Consider the following 24989-nt stretch of genomic DNA (forward strand, 5'->3'; position numbering starts at 1 on the left):
CCCTTAAACCAACAAGCATCATCAAATCCTTAGAACACACCACAAGAGATTAAATGGTTGTAAGGAAACCTCAAAACTGATTGCGACGCCATAATTAGGTGTACAAGCCATGATGAGGAGTGAGACAGTTTGCTTTTGCTTTCCTCACTGAGCCATAAAATGCTATTGTAGCACAACTGACCGATAAGTAACACTCTTCATAACGTCCAGACGCACGAGTTGTACTCTGAATGTCACTAGTCAGCACCATATACACTTCAGCAGCTTCCACACTGGCACAGCCAGAAATCAGAATGAGACTTCGGTGGGAGCTTCATTTTACCTTGCCCTGTGCCGAAGAGTCAGGTGCAAAAATACTACATCCATCAAGAAACATCAACAATAAAGGACAAACTGAGATTGAATGAACAGCGTGCTTGGCTGGGCACTCGCCTTCTGTATTCAAAGATACGGGACGGAAACTTACCACATCAATTAGCTATTATGAGAAATCTATGTCATAAGATGCAATACTGCAGTTTAAGAAAACATTTTCATGGCAAAATTCCAGTACTTTGGCCCTCCCTTTGCTTTGTCATCCCTTAAAATCGATGTGATTTTCTCACCGGGCCAGATGGTGCTATTGCATTTCGGTCTGCCAGATACACATATATATATATAGCAACTGGCCCTACATATCATGCATTCCCTCAATTCATCTCAAAGAATGGCTGTATAAATAAGGGAATTCCTAGCATCCAACTTATTTTAGTCACTCCCATAATTTCAAAGCCAAGGAGAAGATTGAGATAGACAGACAGATAGACAAATAGACAGACAGACAGACAGACAGAGAGACAGACAGACAGACAGACAGACAGACAGACAGACAGACAGACAGACAGACAGACAGACAGACAGACAGATAGGTCAATAAGGATAATAAACTTGTTTCTGCTCATACGAGAAAATTCAGTGCACTACAAATACTACACTTACCCAGAGGTAGATTTAGGCTTCATAATTATCATCATCATCGTTATCGTAACTGGTTTATCAAAATCAGTTATAATTGGATAACAGTATCCAAGCCTCTCTTTAGAGTAACCAAATCCGACATCTATAAAACGTGTTTTTCTTTTCATTTCGCTAGTGTTCTAACGTCGGACCAACTCAGAGAGGCTTTCTTTTGGCGTCGACGGAATAGGAAAATGCTTTTGACTGGGAAGGAAACAGCCGTAGCCTTAACATTAAGGTACACCCATTTGTCTGGTGTGAAAATGGGATTCCGCGGGAAAGCATTTTTAGGGCTGCCGACAATGGACTTCGAACCCACCATCTCCCGAACACAAGTAAACAGCTACAGGGTTCGTACCGCGCAGCCTACTCTTTCGGCCTCTAAAACGTACGATCAACAGCCATCTTATTAAGACGGAGGGAAAAGAGTTGCTCAATCAATGCTGGCTGTTCAGTTATACCGATCGGGCGATAGTATATAGAAGATTGGTTGGTTACAAAGGGACCGCTTTTCACGGTTCATTTAACGCTATCATCGTGCACCATTGTCCAAGCGGCACAATTAAAATCAGGACGCTCTTTGTGGACCCGCGCCTAACACCTGACGGACTTCTCGTGGGACAACCACTGTAACAACATCTTGATGTTCACAGAACACACTCGTTCTTTCTTTCTTTCTTTCTTTCTTTCTTTCTTTCTTTCTTTCTTTCTTGTGCGCTCTTCAGGCAGGCAGTACAATGCATTACCTCGCGTGCATAACATTAACTAATAATAATAATAATAATAATAATAATAATAATAATAATAATAATAATAATAATAATAATAATACCGAGCTCGATAGCTGCAGTCGCTTAATTGCGGCCAGTATCCAGTATTCGGGAGATAGTGGGTTCGAACCCCACTGTCCGCAGCCCTGAAGATGGTTTTCCGTGGTTTCCCATTTTCACACCAGGCAAATGCTGGGGCTGTACCTTAATTAAGGCCACGGCCGCTTCCTTCCCATTCCTAGGCCTTTCCTGTCCCATCGTCGCCATAAGACCTATCTGTGTCGGTGCGACGTAAAGCAAATAGCAAAAATAATAATAATAATAATAATAATAATAATAATAATAATAATAATAATAATAATAATAATTTAAGCACGTGGGCCACTGGACTGAACCCAGCTTGTCAGAAAAAGCAGCCATCTCCGTGAGAGTTAACAGGCTGGAAGTAGCCCATCGACTGACTCAAAACACGTACAACAAGCGATGTCAATCACGAAATCTGAAGCTAAAACACCACACAACAGTCATCCGCATGGAAGCCCTGTATATAATGGAGTGTCTGTCGCTAAACAGAAAAGGCTTGATTGAAAAAGTGGAAGTCAGAGAGAGAACAACTCTCAGAATAATTCTAGGCCCGGTATTGGAAGATGGGAAATACCAGAGATATCACAATTCAGTCATCTACTCCCGGACAGAAAGACTCTCTGATTATTTCATGAAAAGAAAGAGGTATATTCCTATGTTCATGTGGCAATATTGACTCCCTACAGACTAACCAATCGCCTGTTCATCTTCTGACGAAACAAGAAAACCTGTACGACTGGGCTGGCGTTCACTAAGAAGAACGTAACAGAGCAGGGACTTACAGACTTACAAAGCAGAAAGGCTGTGAGACATGTCCTGAAGAAAGTACCCGCTGGTCAGAGGAAAGATAGGAGTTACACCGAGAGAAGAAGAGACAACACTGAGCAAAGCTCAAAGCCCAACGGTTGACCAAGCGTGGTTCCAAGTGGGCATATTCAAAATAATAATAATAATAATAATAATAATAATAATAATAATAATAATAATCCATCGCTTTTTTCCTACACCCTGTTGGGATCACAATTGCAAACTGAGTCGCACATGCGGACTTCGTCCTGTTTTGCGGCCGAATGTCCTTCCTGGTGTAAACCCCTTGTGAAGGAATGCATTTACTATTGGGTGATTTTGTTATGGAGTGATCTTCTGTATGTATGGGCAGCTATGAAAAAAAACCACTAACACAAGTCCCCGAGCTGCTAAAATCCCCGACCAGATCAGTAATCGAACCCGGGACACTCCATGTCGCTGACCATTAAGCTAAGATACTAGACAACAATTTGAACGTCTCTTCAATCGCTAGTAGACCTGAAGGAGCGCAGAGTGTCGGAATTTTATAGCAGACGACTAAGAAAACATTCAGCAGGAGTAACATATCGGCAATGTGAATTTTAAAAGAATAACTGGTCCTCGTATATAAGGTATGTCGTGAACATCGCATACTTGTCATATGTTACGAGGTATCTCTGAAATATCCTTCATATTTATTTTAAAACATTTGTGAGAACTCACAGAAAAATTTGCTGGTGAGCAGAAAGTGTTACACTATCAATTTCTCTAGTAATCCTTCTCAATAACACCTTGACTTTCTACGAGAGTTAGTATTCTAAATGCAGGGTATCTGAAGAGGCTTTGGGTTAAAGACTAAACTACAGGACTACAGCTAGACTATATATAATAAGCAAAATGTGCATTATACAAAGACGTATTTACCGGGCGAGTTGACCGTGCGGTTAAAGACGCGCAGCTGTGAGCTTGCATCCGGGAGATAGTGGGTTCAAATCCCACTCTCGGCAGCTCTGAAGATGGTTTTCCGTGGTTTCCCACTTTCACACCAGAAAAATGCTGGGAATGTACCTAAATTAAGGCCACGGCTGCTTCCTTCCCACTCGTAGCCCTTTCGTATCCCATCGTCCCCAAAAGACCTATCTGTGTCGGTGCGACGTAAAGCCACTAGCAAGAAAAATACGTATTTATTAAATATTTTCAGCCTTCTATTATAATATAATAATAATAAGAAGAAGAAGAAGAGGAAGAAGAAGAAGAACAATAATTTATACGACCTGACTGAGCCGGGATAAATCCCGCCACCTTAGACTAAGAATCCAGCGCTCTACCCCCAAGGCCACTTATCCCGGCCGGTTATTTATGATGTAGAATACATGCAACATAGAAAATGTATTTTACTAAACACATAGAAATGGGCGGAGAGAATCCTGGATGCGGAAGCGCAGACAGCGGCTGGACACCCACGATACGTCACTAATATAAAATAAGAAAAACTACTCCATAATGGTCACCTACCTTCTGTGTGAAAACGGCACCAGAGGAGGAAGGAGAAGAAGAAGAAGAAGAAGAAGAAGGCATAGAATACTATAGGCCGTTGCCAAGACTCAATGTGGATCAACAGCAACCTTAGAGATCGTTATTAATCAACCAAAATTTCATCCAAGAAGCAAAGAGCATTTTAACAGACACTGCAAGGTGTCCTTAAAGCACAGTTTCTCCTTACCAGTAATTCTATCAGTGACATTTTGTTATAGCTGGAGAACTGGTTCACGTCTGATTTCACGTCCGTGGCCTGAAGGTAGGTAGGTGTCTTAGTGAGAAACGTGGAGGGGTAATAATAAGATATTGGATTCCATCAAACAGTAGCCAGGTATATTCCAATGATATCATCTATTGCGGCCGGGGAAGAAGGGAATTAGTGTCCCAGCAGGTAGCAATTGGGTTCGCCAGAGGTTACCTTTACGATCTCAAAGGTAAATTTAAGTGGAAAATAACAAGCGGGTGATGAAAGAAAGCAAGCAAGACCACGGTGCGGAATGGGGTAGGAGACCTTACAAGTCATCGAATTCAATTTTTCACCTCTTCTCTCCCACTTTTCGTCCCCCTTCTCCGTTCCTTCCTTTTCTTCCCAGGCCCACATCCAGAGAACTATAAAACCACAAGCAAACCTAGCCTAGCGACTCTCCTGGGGTATAATTTACGATTCAACTTTGATGCTAAGCCAAGTGTAAATGTGCTTGCCATTCATGTAGCCTGTGTGCTATTTATAAACGATCGTACTGCTGTAGCTATAATTTGTCATCCACTTAATAGAACACAAACACCCTTTTGAAAATTAAGGTATAATATTTTAATTCAATCCTACGTAACTCTTTTCTATTATTCTCTCCCTCTCTTACGTTCATGTCAACCGAAATATGAATAATTATTAGGTAGAAATGGAATTAATTTATTCAATTATTATTTCGAGTGCGCTGAACTGTGAAACAAGAGTTTAAATCTCGAAATCATTTATATTGCATTGTGGCGGTTCTTCTCTTTTGAATGAACCAATAGAAATCTCTTTTCATTGGACAGTAAGGGGAGGCTTAGCGTCTCTTACCCGCATTAGGTTAATGGTAGCGAAAACGTCGCGTGCAAACATAGAGCGCCATATATCATTGGTTTAATTTTTAATGCTGTTATTTAAAGCAATAACTGGAACTGTATTGTAAATACTTTTTGTACGAATTACGAAAATAGATTCCATTTCCAGTAACGTATTACAGCGGATGGATATGGTATTCTTTTAGATTATTCTTTATCCTGATAATTATTTGATTGCGGCTGAACTGCCTTATTCATTGTTGTTATATTTATAAATAAAATTTACGTTTTGTCCACGCGTTATGAAAATGATAATTTTGTTCGACTAATAAACTTTCCATATCGTATAGATACAGACCACTGGTTCAATTTCTGACTGTCAGATATGCATGTTCAAAAAGAATAGATATGGAATGCAAATCTGGAACAGGTGAAAAATTGCAAGTACTTGGTATGGTAGAATACTAAATGAAACTGAATGAAGGTGGAGCAGAACTAATAAAGCAAGCTGGCATTTGCGATCAACGGTATTATGTAAGAAACAAGCGAGTCTCTTTTCTGGCCGATGTTGCTGTACGGGAGTGAAATCTGGGTTGACTCAGGGCATATTATTTACTAGTTAGAAGCAACCAACGTGAAAGTAGAGAGAATGATTGCTGGTACAAGTAGGTGGAAACAATGGCAGTAGGGAAATGAAGACTACATCATGAATAAACTGGATGGATGAAGCCGTATGCAAAAACTAGCTGCAGTGGCGGGGTCATATGAGCTGAATGGAGAAGTATAGGTTACGTAGGAGAATAATGGACACAGAGTAAAAGAAGTACGAGACAAAGGCGTTTTTCATGGTTTAATAATAGTAAACGAAGACACAGAGCTACAGTAGTTGCAGATACAGGACTGCCTTATTCATTGTTGTTATATTTATAAATAAAATTTACATGGAGAAGTGTATTCACGATTGTGTATTTCTGTGATGATTAAAGTAGTGTGGTGTTTTATTTAAATGAAGAGAAGCATATTTAGGAAAAAAATCACCTAGTCTCTGAGCTAAAGGAAGTACAGGAGGTTAATACTCCAATCATATGTGTCGACTAAATAAATATTTGCATACAACTTTTAGAGAAACAAAGGGTCGTGTTTATTTATTTTTTATTTTATTTTATTTTATTTTATTTTATTTACCGGCGACAAAACATAATTATTTGAAGTTTCTAAAGGATAGCTGATATGAGAAGAGTTTCCATTTCACATGAGAGGACGTAGATTTGATTATCCATTAGAAAGTCCAGAAATTTTGAAACAAAACTTTCACTTTTGGAGAATCACTCAGCCTACACCAAAATAATGAGTCCCAGGTTAATTTCCTGAGAACAAAGGTGGTCGCACATTAAGATAACCACTCTATCCAACTTGGTGGCAAAATTTCTAAAGAAATGTATCAAGTCCAAGGCTTCATATATAGTTCTGTACAAAACGCTATCAAATATTTGTATTTCAGGTAATTATACAAAAATAAATATTCTCAAAAATTTTAAATAATAGACAATATTGTTTTGTTTTTCTTATTTGTTTGTTTGTTTCTTTCTTTCTTTCTTTGTTTTTTTTTTCAATGCCACCCATGTGTCGGTATTTCCGATGTCGATCAATACGCACTTTAAAGATACTTTTCTAAGGGTTATTTAAAATATATTGCTCATTAATATAACGAAGTAGTTGTTATTGAGAATATAAAAGTCGCCAGATTCAAATAGGATCTCGAATGCAACGACCAAGTAAATGACTGTAAGTTGGCTTCTCCACTCCTTTCTCCGAGTTCCGTAGCGTCCCACTGTAGAGTTATCTGATTTTTCACGGTGAGAGCTTTTGTTTACGCTCACTAGTCTCTTATCCATACCTTGTGCAATATTATGAACAACATTCTAATCGTCTCTACCACTGGGAATTCCCACATGTATTTTTTTCATTACATCTGATTACATTAAGTTATTCTGTTGAGTGCAACAGGCTGTTTATCCAAAGTCTACATCTTACTTTCCTAGTACCCATTCCTATTAGCTTGATTAGACAATGGGTTCACCAGGGTTGCATTGAGATTGCAGATGTGTTACAACATATTCACTGAACACGTCAACATTTCAATAAAGAAGAGAGAAATGGAATAGTTCTCTCTTATCGTGAAATCCTGCACATGTCAAGTACTGTACATCCTGGCAGATTTCATAGGAAAGAACATTGTGCACAAAGAAGCCTATTCCAAAGGAACTATATGTCTGAAATTAAAGTTTCCCCGAAAATATAGAAAGTGCACTACATTTTATTACACACCCTGTATAACCGAGTGAATGATCTGCGTTGTGGCTTTCGGATCAGAGGCTAGACAGCCCACAGCGATAAGGTTCGAAATAGCCACGCAACAGCTCGCAGAATTGTGTATTTAAATCACAGAACAGGCGTAGTGTTTAATCTAAACACGAACTTAATATTATATAAAGTCCTCGTTTTCGAACAGTTTGATACAATATGTTAAATATCGAGTAATTTGGCCGTGCGGTTAGGGTCGTCTAACTGTGAGCTAGCATTCCGGAGATTGTGGGCTCGAATCTCACCGTCGGCGACCCTGAAAATGGTTTTCTGCGGTTTCCCATTTTCACACCAGGCAAATCGTCGTTGCCGGACGAAACCTCCTATGTGGTAATATTTTTGGAGATATACTGACCCGCAGCACATACATATTGAATAGAGAGAATGCCTTGACAATATTCACACAATATTGCACCTTAGATGACAGAACCTTACCGGCCAAAGTTCTAAGCTGAAATATTTCACATAGGAGGTTTTGTCCCGGCAGCGACGAAATGCTGGCTGGGGCTGCACCATAATTAAGACCACGGCCGCTACCAGCCCAAATCCAGCACTATGATTTTAGATCACTTTATAATTATGTAAACCACGAACTCGAAATTATAGTCCTTACTGCTGTTGCGTAACTTGAACCATATTTGTCTGACTGTGAACCATCGAAGCGATCATCCTAACACTTGTCACGAGTTGAGACTATGTTCATTTAACAAACAAGGACGGTAGAAAATGAGTCCACCTGGCTTCTTGGAATTGCTGTTGCCTTGTCTGGTGATTAAAAGAGATTGCTCTTTCTTGATTGGTGCTCTGAAGATACGCACAAAGAATACCGGTACTTCGAGCATCGCCAGTTTGCTGAACATGCGAAGCTATGCTAAAGAGGATCACTTTACAGTAACTTAAAAGACTACTTTGAATTAAACATTAGATATATCACAAATTGGTATTATTGATTCGCATTTAGTAGGTTTGTATTCTGTGAATCACCTTAAATAATGTTTAATGTATTTTAGTAATAAGGGTGGGTGGGTGGTGGGTTCATGCATTATTTAACTCGTCCGAAGGCAATTAGGGCGGATTCAGGAAGGTTGTTTCTCAATGTGGCTAAGTACGCTGTTATCGGCCACCCTATCGCCGACAGCATGGCGGCCACGCGAACAGCTGAACCCCTCACCTCACCTCGCCACCACCGGCTTGCAAGAAATGTCTTCTTGAATTAAGGCGGTAAGGAATGGCATATGTTCTATTCCTGAAACAACAGTTACATGTTGAATGGATATAACGACCGAGTAACGAGAGAGAATAATGCGAGTTGACCCCATCCAAAGGAGACCCGTCAGAACTACTCTTTATAGGCCCTACATGTATTCTTCTACTTCTCTTTGATACCAGAGGATCACACGCTTTATTGTACATGGGTCGTTTAATAAATCATGGCAAGTATCAGCACCAATGTAAATTCACTATATGCGTTTTAAGACCACTGGAATGGGACTCCCAATACTACCGCCAAATTGGATTCGGATACAGGAGCTGCTCATTATTATTATTATTATTATTATTATTATTATCATATCGATCTTTAGAAAAGTATACAGCAATATGAAATAAATCTACAAATTAATGTATAGATTGTATAATTAGTCCACAGTACTTTGGGTCACTTCATGCAGCCCAAGTTCCTCAAACAGTTTTCAAATGAAAGAAAAGGGCAATCCTTCACGATGTAGCCTACAGTCCCCCACCCCCTCAGAAATAATCCCATGGTATGGTATAATTTCCTCCAGGTAGACATTTTTCAGAAACAATTGAACCTACAGATGTGATGTTTGTTCTGAGTATCCACTGGATTTGTAACTACATGGGATGTGAATTACATTTGCAAACCTATTGAAATTAAGTCTGATAAAGTATCAAATGCGAGGAACCTTTCTTGTTCGGTCTTCAATCAGCTGGACGTTATGTGGTAGATTTTCATTCCAACGTTCTCCCCATTTACATGAGCTAATGACAAGGGACAATCGGACGATAAGTAAATATAAATCATTGTTTTATTGTGAACAAAATGAACACAAATCTTGCGCATCTGCAAGTCCTGTTGTAAAATTTGAAACACTGTCAACACGGAAATACGCGTATGTGTGGATAATTCCTGCACTGCCATCTGTTAAGTACTTTTTCGAGACGGTCGCGGGTACGGGATGTTAACTCTGTGACAATTAGAACAGTAACTACACACGACTGGCTTTACCAGTTTGATATGGCAATATACTGTCACTCAACGCTTGTCTTAGCTCCGTATGATGACGATGTGCATTTCTGCCAAGGAGGACTGCAGTTTTCATGTCTGATTGCTGTTCATTTAACTTACATGAATCTTGGAGCACATCAGTAGCAAGCTTTTTGTGCGTTGTTACCTAGTTAGCAATGCCCATAGACGCTATGAGTCTGGCATGCAGTAGAGTGTGACACAGGTTTTCGAACGTACATACGGGACTTCACGTGTTCCCACATGTTCTAATTATAACATGGTTTAAGAAATGACCTGTTGTTCTGTGGTTAACTGGTTAGCATGCTGGCCTTTGGTCCAAGGGGTATGGGTTCGATCCGCAATCGGGTTGGAGATGTTAATCTCCATTGGTTATTTTCTCTGTGTCAGGACCCGGTGTGTTTGTGCAGTCTTCAACATTAACTTTTATCCTAACGAGGGCCTCATCCTTGCGTGCGCACAGGTCGTCTTTGGGTGTCTTTTCGAAAGACCAGCATCAGGCCTCTCCCGATGCCATACGCCATTGTTACCTGTGTAGGCTTATATTACGGCCAAGACTCAGGACAAAATGGGTTTTTAAGTTCCAAATCGACTGTGTCTTGTATCGGGAAGGGATACTCAACTAATGCTATTGATTTTACGTCGCATTAACTGACGGCTTTCGGAGACGCCGAGGTGCCAAATAATTTTATCCCGAAGCAGGTATTTTACGAGTTGATAAATCTCTCGGCACGAGGCTGGTGTGTTTTAACACCTTCAAATACCACCGGACTGTCCGACTCGATGGCTGAATAGTCAGCGTACTGGCCTTCGGTTCAGAGGTTCCCAGGTTCGATTCCCGGCCGGGTCGGGGATTTTAACCTTCATTGGTTAATTCCAATGGCCCGGGGGCCGGTTGTTTGTGCTGTCCCCAACATCCCTGCAACTCACACACCACACATAACACTATCCTCCACCACAAAACACGCAGTTACCTACACATGGCAGATGCCGCCGACCCTCATCGGAGGGTCTACCTTATAAGGGCTGCACCCGGCTAGAAATAGCCACACAAAATTATTATTATTATTATTATTATTATTATTATTATTATTATTATTATTATTATTATTATTATTATTAACACAGGACTGAGGCCAGATCAAATCTTAAGATTTGGATTCCAAGCATAGTCCCAGAGCTATAACCACGCTGACAGCATTTACGTAAAACTACAAGCTTGATTGCGTTTTAATTGTTAAAACAGTCAAAAATGTTCTCGTGTACCCATTTTTCGAACGCAGAGGCTCCCTATGGAAGGGTCCGGCTTCATGGGTAAATTATTAGCATGCTGGCCTTTGGTCACAGGGATTCCGGGTTCGATTCCCGGCAGAGTGGGGAATTTTAACCACAATTGGTTCATTCCGTTGCCATGGAGGTTGGGTGTATGTGTCGGCTTTATCATAATTTCATCCTCATCACGACGCGCAGCTCGCCTACGCGAGTCAAATCAAAAGACCTGCACCTGGAGAGCCGAAGATGTCCTCAGACACTCCCGGCGCTAAAAGCATACGCCATTTCATTTCCTATGAAAGAAGACTGAATGAAAACAATGAAAGAAAGTCAGAGTATAGCGCAGAATGCTAACTGGGTATTCTTAAGTGTTTAGCCCGGAAGTGGGTTGGATTCTAAAGAAGCACCACCAGAGGTTATGCGATTAAAAGGAAACCACAAAACCCGATAGCCACAGTGAGGCAAACAAGACATGATGAGGAGTGAGGAAGTTTGCCGTTGCTTTTCTCATTGGAACAGAAAGTGCTATTGCAGCAAGACCGTCCCTATGAGTAGCATCTTTCGTAACATCCAGGGTGTAAGTGCTCTGAATGTCATTACTCTGAACCACCCACAACTCAGCAGCTGCATATTGCCACAAAGGGAACTGATTCTGAGGAAGCTACATTTTATTCTGGCCTGCATCAAGACACAGATGCAAAAATACTGCACCCATGAAGAAATAGTAACAGGCAAAGAGTATTTCCACGACGTGTAGAATGCTGCATTTAACTCATTAAAATATCTTCCTTTATTTGTCATGCTTTTAGACATGTTACACTATATAGTGATGTACTGTGTAAAGGTGTGCCGCTCCACTATACAATAGGCCCTGTAGTACGCCGCACTAGCGTGTGAGGAAATGTATTGTTACAAACGTCCCGATCTCCATCTCACATTTCATATCTCTTCCAGACGTGTCAAGAATATTCATAGCTTGGAAATAAACACTATATTATCCTGTCTGTCTTCAAATGGCATCCTCTCGCATGGATTAAAGTGAGTGTCCATTGTATGTCTCAATGTCTACAACTATAACAATAATAATAATAATAATAATAATAATAATAATAATAATAATAATAATAATAATAATAATAATAACAATTCTCCACCTTTGGGAGTGACATTTGTCGGAGTTAACATGGATGTGTTTTTGGGCTTGGGATTCCATCTTGAATTTGCGTAACCACGGCAACTAGTGTCCGTCTATGTACACTAGGTGAGTATACTCAACTCACTGTGTGCTTTCTTCCTGTAACTAGAAGCTTGAGAAAACCTCGTCTCAAGTGAAGCAGTGAAGTTCTCCGAATGTCTTAGAGTGGAAAGGGGAAATGCCAATTATAATTGTGCCTTTGTGGGCAGAGAAAAGTACGAGTCACGTATCAGCAAGGTTAAATCACTAAAATCTGGACGAAAGAAAGACGGCAACGACTACAAGCTTTGGAAGAGTTATGAAGTGCTCGAGGTAAATGGAATAACGACATTAGTACAACCTGTTACTGAAGAAGGCAAAATTAAGTACGATGTAGGCCTATATGATGAAGAACTGAATGATACTTAATCTGCATGATGTTCAATTCTGTTCTCTTTTTAATAAACTTCCAGTGCAACAAATTATTTCATTTTTTTTCAGAACTTACAATTTTCATGCTATTTTATGTAATGTAACTATTTTCAAATTGCAGTTCATAAAATGTAACGTTAAAAACATGACTATGTTTTGTTATTGCAGCATCATGGTTCAGATCTGTAACCTCTTGATAGTGGAAGTGTACCAGCACTAGCGATGGTGCACTGTCCGTAATGAATGTGTATTGTTTGGCAAAACTGGTATTAATAATCCACTTTCACTAAAGGGGCCAGTGAAGGTGCACCATTTGTACTATCACTAGTGATGGTATACCTTCACTGAAACTTCGACTTCACTATAACATAGATAATTCTTGGTTCTCGGTATCTGATCGCGATCACCTTCAGAATCTCAAATAGCTTGGTCCATATATTATAGTATTGAATATCCTAGACTTTCTGTGACCGACCTCGATAGCTGCAGTCGCTTAAGTGTGGTCAGTATCCAGTATTCGGGAGATAGTAGGTTCGAACCCCACTGTCGGCAGCCCTGAAGATGGTTTTCCGTGGTTTCCCATTTTCACACCAGGCAAATGCTGGGGGCTGTACCTTAATTAAGGCCACGGCCGCTTCCTTCCCACTCCTAGCCCTTCCCTGTCCCATCGTCGCCATAAGACCTATCTGTGTCGGTGCGACGTAAAGCAACTAGCAAAAAAAAAAAAAAAAAGACTTTCTCTGTTTCACATTTCTAACCAATACAGGAACACGATAGCTTCTCTCCGAAATCTTGCTCCAGTCTATAGGCACATACTATTAAATGGAAGCGTTGTAGGGTTGTATTAAGGCACACATGAATTAATGAAGTATTTCCAGGCAAGGAAGTTCCAGGTTAGGAACTTAAAACTTGATACCAGAGAGCCCGATACCATCAAAATCCCTAAAAATAGGAAGTTCCACAATCTCCATGAAGGGCCGAGCTGGGAGTTTCGGAATTGGAGCTCAGAAGCAAATTACCAACGTACTGGAAGGACACATTCCCAAATACCAAGGTCGTATCATTCCCAATTCCCAATTCTAGCCCCACCTTTCTTATATGAGATGCCATAGCAATACAGGTTGTCTCTTGATAGTCCGGCTCCATGGCTAAATGGTTAGCGTGCTGGCCTTTGGCCACAGGGGTCCCGGGTCAGATTCCCGGCAGGATCGGGAATTTTAACGTTCATTGCCTAATTTCGCTAGCACTGGGGCTGGGTGTATGTGTCGTCTTCATCATCATTTCATCCTCATCATGACGCGCAGGTCGCCTATGGGAGTCATATCGAAAGACCTGTATCTGGCGACCCGCACTTGTCGTCGGACACTAAAAGCTATCCACCATTTCATTTTCTCTCTTGATAATGCCATGAACGGAGAAACCGAGAGAACTGAGTACCTGGTTCGAAGGCGTGTAAGTATTAGCTTGCATTCGAGATATAGAGGGTTCGAACCCCACTATAGGCATCCCTGAAAATGGTTTCTCGTGTTCATACAAGACTCTGGGGCCGTACCTTAATTGAGACCACAGTCACCTGCTTCCCAATTTTCGCCCTGCCCTGTCCCTTTGTCGCCATAAGACATCTCTGAGTCGGTGTGACTTAAAACAAAAGTTTACGTAAGGAGAAAGCAAAGTACCGTGTAGTAAGTTCACCAAGGTAGTCATTGGTCGAAAGCAAACAAAGTTATTCCTCACCCCTCCTACTTCTCTCCAAACGTGTGACCATAATGCGGTGAGAATCAATCAAACGCCTTGGTAAGTCTCTGCTTATCTGGTGAAGGCATCACCGTTTAGTGTGTATAGCTAAGAGCCCGCTGGCCGTCTAGCTGCCTGGCCTTTTACTAATGCTAACAATTGGTTTGCGTGATTGTGTGTAATTTCTATGCAATCTGTCAGGGCACGGCATGTATACCCACAATGCACTGCAATTGAAAACCTTCCAGCATCGGAAGTCATTAACGGCTTCCATGCTGATAAGGAGAGGGGGTAATGACGCTCGAAATGTTGAAAAGTCCTCCCTCGAAACGGCTCTTTGCTTGGCGCAGGAGCGGCATAAGGCACGTGCATGTTCGAGACTGCCAAGCAAAAGTGAGAAATTAGTTTTAGATGTTTACTGGTTTTAATACTTCGGTAAATGAAATGGCGTATGGCTTTTAGTGCCGGGAGTGTCCGAAGACAAGTTCGGTTCGCCAGGTGCAGGTCTTTCTATTCGACAACCGTAGGTGACCTGCGCGTCGTGATGAGGATGAAATGATGATGAAGACAGCACATAAACCCAGCCCCCGTGCCATTGGAATTAACCAATTAAGGTTAAAATCCCCGACCCGGCCGGGAATCGAACCCGGGACCCTCTGAACCGAAGGCCAGTACGCTGACCGTTCAGCCAACGAGTCGAACAATACTTCGGTAATTCTATCGATCTGTGTAAGTTTCTTTTATTGGAAATCGCTATAGGCCTATACATGTTATGACAAAGAAGTGTAATTTGCATAAAATATGAAATCATGTAAGTAAGTTATTGTGTCCCGGGAAGAAGTTTTTTTTTTTTTTTTTTGCTGTGGGCTTTACGTCGCACCGACACAGATAGGTCTTATGGTAACGATGGGATAGGAAAGGCCTAGGAGTTGGAAGGAAGCGGCCGTGGCCTTAATTACGGTACAGCCCCAGCATTTGCCTGGTGTGAAAATAGGAAACCACGGAAAACCATCTTCAGGGCTGCCGACAGTGGGATTCGAACCTACTATCTCCCGGATGCAAGCTCACAGCCGCGCGCCTCTACGCGCACGGCCAACTCGCAAGAAGTATTTCAGCTGTCCTGAAAATGAATTCATAATATTTGGAACTTCCGTAATGTTATCATCAGTCTTTCCATTTAGATTACTTTTTGGTATTAGTTTTACATCCCCTAACTACATTTAAGGTTTTCGGAGACGCCGATGTGCTAGAATGTTGCCCTGAAGTACTGCAGAGAATATACCGACACCAGGCTGACGTATTCGAGCATCTTCTTATAGATCTACTATCGAACTGAACCTAAATCGTACCCGCCAACTTGGTCTCAGAGGACAGCTCTCTGCCGTCTGAGGCACTCAGCCCGACTGTTGGGTAGAAGAGCAGAAGGGAAGCAAACATCCTCCGCGTGAGAGAGAGTTTCTGACAAAACTGCTAATGTCCTGCCCTTTTTCTTTTAGATGCGATCTTCGTACAGGCCATGAAGGCCCTTGGAGGGGTGGAAGGTAAAGCTGTCCACCACCCGTAACCTCGGCGCTTGGTGCGGTAGAGTGGTTAGCTCTACGCCCGGGCACCTTTGCCCCCAGAAAACACCTGGTACTCATTTTTGAAGTAGGCTGAGTAAACCTCATGGCCATGTTTATCTTCGGAAGTCGAAATTTTGCTCTTAATTTTTTCGACTTCCTGACGGGGATTCGAACCTACGTTCTTCCAGGTGAACCGAGCACGTCTTTACCACCTCGGCCAGGCAGCCCTTACTTATGTACAAGGTATGATTATTATTATTATTATTATTATTATTATTATTATTATTATTATTATTAGTAGTAGTAGTAGTAGTAGTAGTAGTAGTAGTATTAGTATTATTATTATTACACCCTAGTAACTACTTTTGACGGTTTTCGGAGACGCCGAGGTGTCAGAATTTTCTCCCCCATGAGTTCTTTGTCGTGCCAATAAATCTACCAACACGAGGCTGACGAATTTAAGCACCTTCAAATAGCACCGGACTGAGCCAGGATCGAACCAGCCAAGTTGGAGTCAGAATGCCAGCGCCTCAACTGTCTGAGCCATTTAGCCCGGCTTATTATTAGCAACATTCGATGGTTGAAATCTCGCTAAACCGAGCGAGTTGGCCGTGTGGTTAGAGTCGCGTAGCTGTGAGCTTGCATTAGGGAGATGGTGGGTTAGAATTTCACCATCGGGAGCCCCGAAAAGGGTTTTCCGTGGTTTCCCATTTTTACACCAGGCAAAAGCTGAGGCTGTAACCCTTTCCCAACTTTCCGTTACCGAAAAAGTTAGATGTGTTAATGCGACGTTAAACCACTAGCAGAAATAGGCTACCTAGGTAGTAATTGAGATTTAAGATACCCTGTTAACCATTTTTGAAGTAGATTACCTGTAAGTTGCTTTCTCTGCAAATGTCGTCCGGCTCCATGGCTAAATGGTTAGCGTGCTGACCTTTGGTCACAAGGGTCCCGGGCTCGATTCCCGGCAGGGTCGTGAATTTTAACAATCATTGGTTAATTTCGCTGGCACGGGGACTGGGTGTGTGTGTCGTCTTCATAATCATTTCATCCTCATCACGACGCGCAGGTCGCCTACGGGTGTCAAATCAAAACATGTTCTCGGACACTCCCGGCACTGAAAGTCATACGCCATTTCATTTCTGTAAATGTCCTTTTGAGTACGATTTTTTCTAATATAAGACATTTCCCGTGTAAATATCTCTTCAAAGTAGGCCTACTGTGTTGCCCCTGACACGGCAATGGCCACGAATCAATTTCTCTGATTTCGCGATCGTTACGTTCCGATATAGCCTTCCCTCGAATAAACAACATAAGTTTTTGGTTACTTCCTCCTTCATTAACCCTATTACTTAGAAGTAGTTTAGTGGAAAGCGGTGCAGGTACTGATTGAACGGTATATCCCCCTCTTTCTTCAGGAATCGCTCACGCTGGTGCTTCTGTTGATTTAGCAATTTTCTCCCTCCACTTAGCAGGGGTCTCATCAATTCTAGGAGCCGTTAATTTTATTACCACAACTATTAATATGCGAGCTCCTGGAATCCTCATTACTGGAATCTAAGAAGAGCGGATCGTATGATGAAGACTAAGCAGTGTAAGTAAAATTATCCACCTCGGTGGATCAGTGGTAGAGTGTCAAACTCATGCTCCCAAGAGCATGGATTCGATCCCAGTTGAGGCCATTAAAATGTCTTTGTTGTTAGAGTGTTAAAGATCTCCGAACTCGCACTCAGTTTCACCCGAAACAATTCAATTAAATCCGCCATGGGAACCTCCAGTAGAATTATGGTTTCGTTGTCAGACCGTAGTACAATAGAAATGTCGAAATTGATAGGCAGATAGGTTGGTAGGAAGGTCTGAAACTCGGTAATGAGGCTGATTAAATTACTGCATAAACAAATGAAGGATCACTATTGTAGACTTAATCAATAGGTAGGTCGTAATACAGAGAGACATCATTTCTGGCTTCTCATGAAGTAGGCAGTGGCTCGAACCCCAGCAAATCCAAGTGACACTCTTGAAATGAATAGTCACGCCTCTCTGGTTCGGAAACCTCGTAAATCTGTATGTCCTTTTGCTCTTGTTACGATATTAACCGTCACACGAAACTACAAGTTTGCTCTTTTTTGCTTAGTCAGTAAATAGATTTGTAAGATAATAATAATAATAATAATAATAATAATAATAATAATAATAATAATAATAATAATGTTTTAACTAATGAATGGTCAATGTGTAGCCTACTTGTATGTTCGTCACTACAAACTAAGAAGTGGCAAAGAGCAGATTAAAACACCTAGCTATGTGATAATATTAAGAGTAAGTAAGGTGTCATGAAATACTGAAAATGGATCGTGGGAAACGGAAAGCATTAGCAGGTATTATAATATTCCCAGAGCAGTGTGGAGCGCTAATCGACACGTTCAATCAGCCTGATAAGATCGTCCTTTCTGGTTGCGTGCTGCTAGCCAGGATACTTAAATGTTCATGTTACGCTAGAGGACGTCAAATTGTCCATGTGTTGTGTAACAGATGGGAAACACGCGGTATAGAGGAGACTTACTACCACAACCAGACCTGCAACATTTTTAACTACGTAAAGAAAACTGGAGGTCAGTGATATTCAACCATTTCGTTCATGTACACTCCTCAAAATACAACTGTATCCAGTATTCGGGAGATAGTGGGTTCGAATCCCGCTGTCGGTAGCCCTGAAGATGGTTTCCCGTAGTTTCCCATTTTCACACCAGCAAATGCTGGGGCTGTACCTTAATTAAGGCCACGGCCACTTCCTTCTCACTCCTAGCCCTTCCCTGTCCCATCGTCGCCATAAGACCTATCTGTGTCGGTACGACGTAAAGCAACTTGCAAAAAAAAAAAAAAAAAAAAAAAAAATGCAAAATACAACTTCTCTTTAACTTTGTACTCGAGTCGTTGGTGCTTAATTTAGCACATACATTTAAGATGATGATGATGACGATGATGGTTTTACGTCTCAGTAACTATTTTATGCGAGGTGGTGGAATTTAATACAGTAGGAGTTCTTTTATGTGATGGTAATTTCCCAATACGAGGCTGGCGTATTTTCGAACCTTCAATTACCATTGGACTGAACGGTGATCGAACCCAACAATTTGAGCTCAGAAGACACTCTACCGTCTGAGCCATCTAATATTAACCCACTAGCATACATGCCAGCATGGCAAAGCAAATATCAATAAATAACGTACCTGTGAGTTTGGTACCAAAAAAACATAATTCATCACTAACCACTATTCTGAATTTAAATGGAATGTTTCTATTCCGAGTGAGCCGAGAACAGACCAAATCGAAACCAGAACCGGACTCTATGCCCACTACACTGGCACCGGATGCTATTGTATAATATGAAAAAACTATATAATAATAATAATAATAATAATAATAATAATAATAATAATAATAATAATAATAATAAACGAGAAGCAGGAGAGGAAAATATTGAGGATAATCTTTGGTCCAGTCTACTCAGAGGAAAAGATGACCGACACCATCAGGAAAAGGAGATTAAAGTCCTCAGAATGAACGATGACAGGCTCACCAAAGGGATTCTCAACCTTGTTCTCTCAAGGAAAGTCAAGAACAACTGGATTAGTGAAATAGAAAAAAAAACTGCAGGAAATTTGCAGTCCACAGGAAATTGTTCAAGATCGACTCCAGCTCAAAAAAGCAACCAACAACCATCATTTTGCTGAAAAAAATGAATACCAGGACCAATAAACCATGGACTGAAGAACGGAGGAAAATGATCGGTGCCCATATGAAGAGATTTTTAGGAGAAGAAGAAATCGCTATTTGCATTATGTCGCACAGACACAGATAGGTCTTATGGTGACAATGGGACAGGGAAGGCCTGGGGGTGGGAAGGAAGCCGCCGTGGCCTTAAGTAAGGTACAGCCCCAGCATTTGCCTGGTGTCAAAATGGGAAACAACGGAAAACCATCTTCAGGGCTACCGACAGTGGGGTTCGAACCCACTATCCACCGGATGCAAGCTCACAGCTCAGCGATCCTATCCGCACAGCCAACTCACCCGGTAAAAAAACAAAATCAACATTAGCTAAATACGTTCTATCGCGCTCCACAGGTTGGCATAACGCTGTAAACTAATAATAATAATAATAATAATAATAATAATAATAATAATAATAATAATAATAATAATAATAATAATAATAATAATAATAATAATAATATCCATTAAGTGTAATTATGTTCAAATTAACAGTCGTTGATATCACAACTATTTTCACTCCGCATTGAAATTTCCCTCAACTGATGAGGGTGACAACTCCGGAATACCAGGATTTTGTCATCATAAAACTGAATTGTGCGAACTTCCAATAACTCTACTCATACGGTTATGTCACACGTAAAGACCAGCGGCCCCGGAATTCGATACCACAACTTTGAATTCTGAACACATGAAGTGAGCTTCTAATTAGTTACATCATACAATTAGCAAGTGAGGAAGCAAGTATTCTTCTTCTTCTTCTCATTATTATTATTATTATTATTATTATTATTATTATTATTATTATTATTATTATTATTATTATTATTATGTAGGGTGTGGATTATATAAATGATTATGGGCCATTGAAGCTGTAGTGGAAAGAAAAACTGGAGGTCTTAAGTCGCATATGACAAGGTCCACACTGATTGCTGGCTAGGTACTGTTTTGGTTACTGTCAATCCTACTTTAACGTGTAAACAAGAGAGGTGGTATAATGAGTGAATGCATTGCTGGCTTACACTTGGACAATATGTTCTGAAGCCATGCGGCCTCTTGTGAACGTAGACCTTAAGTTATGTATCGTCTTAAAAGAACTCCAGTCTGACCTACCAGTAGAGCTTTTGTGGCACATGATACACTCTTGCACTCAGACGCGTTGTGATGAATAGCGCTTTGCAAGTCCAACACTCAACGTGGACTGTATAATATGTGTATACAAAACTGACATCAAACATAAAAGATGCGGTTTTGAATTGCCAAAGATAGAACGAAGAGATAGCAAGGAACTCAACGTCGGCTTTGAAGAACGCTTCCTCCCACTTTCAGAACATACCTTACATATTTTCACGGCAATTTTCTGATAAGAATACCATCCTACTATATTGTTATTACGTTCCACGAAACCTGTTATTTTCTTCACTCCAGGTACCGCGAGTTCGAAACTGCTCAAATATTGTTATTTAAAAAAGGGATTACTTGAAGTTGTTTGATTGGTAAAATATTCAGAAGATTGTAATATTAATCGGCCGTGTGTAAATATAAATATATCCTCTGGGTCTGATCATTAATGAGAATTAATAGTAATTTCGTGTGGCTATTTCTAGCCGAGTGCAGCCCTTGTAAGGCAGACCCTCCGATGAGGATGGGCGGCATCTGCCATGTGTAGGTAACTGCGTGTTATTGTGGTGGAGGATAGTGTTATGTGTGGTGTGTGAGTTGCAGGAATGTTGGGGACAGCACAAACACCCAGCCTTCGGGCCATTGGAATTAACCAATGAAGGTTAAAATCCCCGACCCGGCCGGGAATCGAACCCGGGACCCTCTGTACCGAAGACCAGTACGCTGACCATTCAGCCAACGAGTCGGACATTAATGAGAATTAATAAAGCATTAATGAAGGGGGCTTTGATCTGTGACGTCATGCTAAATGGCTCAGCCATTATGAGAGCCGTAGTTTAGAAACATTGTCCTGAAAACTGCAGTATCTACAGGGCATTTGACTGGGGCAATTGTCATCTTGACTATAAGCTGTTGTACCATAGGTTTGCTGTTTGCTTTGAATTATTATTACCGGTATTATTATTATTTATTTGTCTTCAATGCCGCCTTCTCATGTTAATGAGGGCTCGTGGGAGCACTCAGGTTCAGTTTGTGACGCAGTCTGGGGTTTAAGGGTGGATGTCCTCATATAGTCCACGATGCGATAGAAACCTCGATTGTCAAAATGGAAATATTAATCACATGACCCTAACCCCCTCAATTCATACTAATTAAATGTTTTTATGTATGTTGATTCCAAATGATCTCTGATTCTTACCATGCTGGCTGTAGGCTACGTCCTCATTACACAACATAACCGTAAAATCTGGTCTTGCAGTTCAACTACTGTAATTGGTTCAATAATTCAGTTACAAGCTGTAATGGATGATAATGTAATGACGACCTCGGTCTAAAGTCGATATCCTTGTGCTGCCGCGAGAAGTAAACTTCAGGGCACAAAAACTGAACAGAGTTATATAACTGAAAATATGCATCGAAGTTTGAATATCTCGTCTCCTGGCACGGTCCTTAAATACTATGGGAGGACCTACTTGATCAAAAGGGACACACAGACTGTGTATCAACAGCCGTACAGGGCATGTGTGTACTCTGCTGTGATCATAGTTACCACAAACCGGTGCTGATTATAACTTCCGAGTGAATAAATTAAGACTATTTATATATTTTGGTTATCTGTGTGTGCATTTTAAAACACTATTAAGGCAAGTAATAATTGTTTATTAGGATAAAATAGTGTAATCATTATAAATAAGACTTTGTAAATAGTAATGTAATATCAAAAATCAACAACGCCACAACTTTGTACGACTCTTTGGTTGAATGATCAGTATTGAGGCGTTCGGTTCAGAGGGTCGTGGGTTCGATTCCAGGCCGGGTCAGAGATGTTAATCGTGTCTGATTAACTCTTCCGGCTTCGGGACGAGGTGTTAGTTCAAACACTCTTCTCTTCATATTCAGACAACACAACACAGAACAACAGCCACAGAAACACGCAGTAGTGATTACAGTACATCCCTTCACATGGGGTTGGCGTTACGAAGAGCACCCGGCCGTAAAACAGGGCCAAATCCACTTTCGCGACACAGAACGCACCCGTGACCCCACATGTGTGGGAAAAGCAGTAGAAGAAGAACTCCCGAGCTTAATCCGTTAGTAGTTGATACTTAGGATAAGTGAACATTACTCTAAACAGGACAGAGTGAAAATGAAAATACACAGCCTATTTCCAGTCCTTCGATCGGGTCAGAAAGGGATTTAATGAAGCCCCCATCTAGCGGCGAGGATAGGAACTGTGCCAGCTGCCGAAGCCTGTCACTCTCCGCTGTGGTAATGATTAATGACTGACAAATGAAATGAAATTATATTGGGGAGTGTTGCTGGAATTAAAGAAGGCAGGCAAAACGGAGTACCCGGAGAAAAAACTGTTCCGCCTTCTCTTTGTCCAGCATAAATCTCACATGGAGTGACCGGGACTTGAACTACGGAACCTAGCGGTGAGAGCCCAGCGCGTTGCCGCCTGAGCCACGAAGGTTTACTAGACAAGTATAAGTAAAGTCGGATAATAAAATAGCCTGTTATAAAATAATGTTTAAGCACACACTCAGATGTTTGTTTCTCCGAGTGGAGTGGCTGCGCTAGTGCTATGGAGCCAAGCCTTGCATTCAGGAGACGAGTGGGTTCGAACCCTACCGTTGGCTGTCCTGAGAATTGTTTTCTGTGGTTTCCCATTTTCACTTCCATTGGACAGTTCCATTCCACAGCCGATGCCTTCCACCTCCTTACCCATTTTAATTCACCATCATTCATTTAATATTAATTAGACCCTCAACTGAGATTGGTGACAGGAAAGGTTTTCAGCCGTGAAAAAAATTTAATCTCGCCTTATCCATAACCCGATATCAGGAGACACGTGACTAGTTTTGTATAAGGGGACAGATATATTTATGTATATACTATTCACATGTTCGTTCCGTTTCATTGTTATAAAAATTATTCTATGCGTGATGTTTTCGTGAAAACTGTTTAATTTTTTTGCTGTTTTCCTTTTTAATATGCCTTTGTTGTTCTCCTTGGTCAACTGATCAGCATAGATGCATTCGAGTGTCAGTAGACCTCGGGTTAAGTTTCCGGCCTGGTCAGGGATTGAAACTACATACAACTACTTCCTCTGCCTCGGAGACTAACCGTTTGTTTTCGTCGTATACACATCTTCATTTATACATAACATGCCACGCTACCAATCACCACAGAAACACGCAACTGTGAATGCATCTCTCGATTTGGGGTTCGCTTCAGGAATATAATTCGGTCATAAAAGTGGGCTTAACACTCGTGTACTTTGTAATGCCGATCCCAAGTAATTAAAAAAAAGCGAAGGAATGAGAATATTGATCATTCATTTTTCAACAAAATAATAATGTTATTGTTATTTCGTCCCACTAGCAACGTCTGAATGTTTTCGGAGACGCCGAGATGCCGAAATTTTCCCCGCAAGAGTTCTTTTACGTGCAAGTAAATCTACCGACACGCGGCTGATGTATTTGAGCACTATCAAATACCACCGGACTGAGCCAGAATCGAACCTGCCAAGTTAGGGTCAGAAGGCCAGAGCCTCAGCCGTCTGAGCCACTCAGCCCGACTAAATAAAGTTGCTTACACTTTTATGTTGGGAATGTGACGAGCAATTTGTAGCCAAAGTTGTTATTTAAATTCGTTCTAAAATCACAGGCCCAGATGTGCACGCTTTTATTAATGAAGTGTACGAAAGTATATTATTAAGTAGCCCAGAACTCTACGAATGCTCCTTTCTTTCGATCCTGCTTGACTCGAGGACTCATTTTTTGCGTCACGAAGTGTGTACAGACATTGAATTCATTGCACGAGATTCTAAGTTTACCTTGCGAACTCTGAAGTCTTTCAATTAAAAGATTTACGACAATTTCCACCATATAATCTGCTTACACAAGGTTCTAGCCCGCAAGAGGTACAATAGGCCTATGTTGGGGAATATGATAATGGAACCAAAGGAAAACTCGAACTCATTACTGGGACTCTATACGCCCTGTTGTTGTTAAACATCTGGGAATAATGGACTGGTGTTAATTTCAGAGCCCCGTGGTGTAGGGGTA

General features: G+C 41.1%; 1 protein-coding gene across 1 annotated transcript in view; it reads right to left on the reverse strand.

Moving 5' to 3' along the window:
* The window catches only part of LOC136866779 (homeobox protein B-H1-like), a 194311-nt gene that overhangs the window by 4007 nt on the left and 165315 nt on the right, over nucleotides 1-24989 (reverse strand). The window lies entirely within an intron of this gene.

Source organism: Anabrus simplex, chromosome 3, assembly GCF_040414725.1.
Source record: "Anabrus simplex isolate iqAnaSimp1 chromosome 3, ASM4041472v1, whole genome shotgun sequence".
NCBI lineage: Eukaryota > Metazoa > Arthropoda > Insecta > Orthoptera > Tettigoniidae > Anabrus > Anabrus simplex.